General features: G+C 37.1%; 1 non-coding gene across 1 annotated transcript; it reads right to left on the bottom strand.

The window, feature by feature from the left end:
* Window positions 1-1420: 1420 nt before the first annotated feature.
* On the bottom strand, window positions 1421-1527 carry LOC141675563 (small nucleolar RNA R71). The gene has a single exon (XR_012556210.1). It is a non-coding gene; the product is annotated as a small nucleolar RNA R71 (small nucleolar RNA).
* Between the last annotated feature and the right edge of the window lie 267 nt (window positions 1528-1794).

Below are 1794 nucleotides of genomic sequence, written 5' to 3'. Positions count from 1 at the left end.
TGTTACATAAGCTACTCTTTCAACGGATATTGAATTGATCATCCATTGTAAGCTACAGTTTCACTTAACTAAAATCTACTAAGCGTTTTGTTTAATTTATCATCAAGTACACAACATATTCCTAACACCTAGCTTCTATGGGATCAATTATCCCTTTGAATTTAGGTGGGTTCAGGGATTTGAAGGATTTAAAAGTTACAGTAGATTGGTGTGTGGTGATTGTATGATAGCCTAGTATTGGTTGTGCTTATTCGTCTTATATGCGTAGCTAACATATAAGATAACGTGTTTATCTACAGTGAATATAGAGGTTTAGAACTTGCCATGCTAGCATAGGTTCATGTAATTGTGATGCATGATTCGTAGGTAATTTTAACCATCTTACTTGCCCTATGTAATCGCGATAGATAATGTGCACATTAAACCGTTATGTTTTTCAATTCTTATAGATATATAAGGACTAAGCATAATTGGTGTCTATTCAACTTCTATCTCTTTTGTGGATGCTTGGTAGTAGGGTATTCGTACAATGAAAGTTGGCGTTTACTAGTTTCGTGTTATCTGATTAGTGTCATCACCATTGCATGCTAAGGTTAAGAACAAAAAGGCTATTGAATGAAGTATTTAATAAAGTTAGGATCCCATGTTTATCATATATAGTAATTCAACCTCAATTCTCTTAGTTAATGTTATTTATTATAATCTCTTAGTTTAATCAAAACCCAATTTGTTATATTTGTCTTAGCATTGAGCGATAACCATACATTGTTGCATAGGTGCCTAAATTGAACTTAACCTAAACCAGTCTATGTGGGAATAAATCTGATTTATATCTTATACTACTTGTGAACGCGTATAATTGCATGAATTTTAGCGCGTGTTTCCACCCTAACAAGTTTTTGGCGCCGCTGCCGGGGACTCAGTGTTAATTTTTAGTTTATGTGCTTGTCATCAGTGGTCATTAAAGTTCGCTGACTCGGATTTTTTTAGTTTCGCGGTTTATTTGTTTGTGTTTCAGGTACTCATTACAATGGGAGATCCAGCAGCACGAACGAAAGCCTTGATGGATTTTTCTCAACCCAAGATCAATGACATTCAATCTAGCATTATCAGGCCAGCTATCACAGCTAATACCTTTGAGATCAAGCCTAACATAATTCAATGGGTGCAAAATTCAATCCAGTTTGGGGGTTCTCCAACGGAAGATCCCAATATGTAGATTAGGGATTTCATTGAGATCTGCGACACCTTCAAGTTTAACAGTGTTTCTGAAGATGCTGTGAAGCTAAAACTATTCATATTCTCTCTGAGGGACAAGGCTAAGTGCTGATTACATTCTCTACCAGCTGGTTCGATTACTACTTGGGGAGATCTTGCTCAAAAGTTTCTCACTAAATTCTTCCCTATGGCAAAGACAGTTGTAATCAGGAATGATATTACTCAATTTACGCAGCAATCGGGAGAAACTCTATGTGAAGTTTGGGAGCGCTACAAAGAGATGCTTAGGAAGTGTCCTCATCATGGAATGCCTGATTGGATGATCATCAATTGCTTCTATAACGGTTTGGGAGCACAATCAAGACCCATGCTCGATGCAGTATCAGGTGGAGCATTATGGGCAAAGAGCTATAAGGAAGCCTATGATCTAATTGAACTGATGGCTGCTAATAAATATCAATATCCAACTCATAGATTGCCACAGGGCAAGGTAGCAGGAGTTCTTCAAGTGGATACAGCTACGGTTATCACTGCTCAACTAAAGGAGTTGTCTATGAAGATCGATTATTTGGCTAA

The sequence above is a fragment of the Apium graveolens genome, chromosome 7 (assembly GCF_009905375.1).
Source record: "Apium graveolens cultivar Ventura chromosome 7, ASM990537v1, whole genome shotgun sequence".
Taxonomy (NCBI): Eukaryota; Viridiplantae; Streptophyta; class Magnoliopsida; order Apiales; family Apiaceae; genus Apium; species Apium graveolens.
This window is presented reverse-complemented; position numbering and strand designations above follow the sequence as displayed.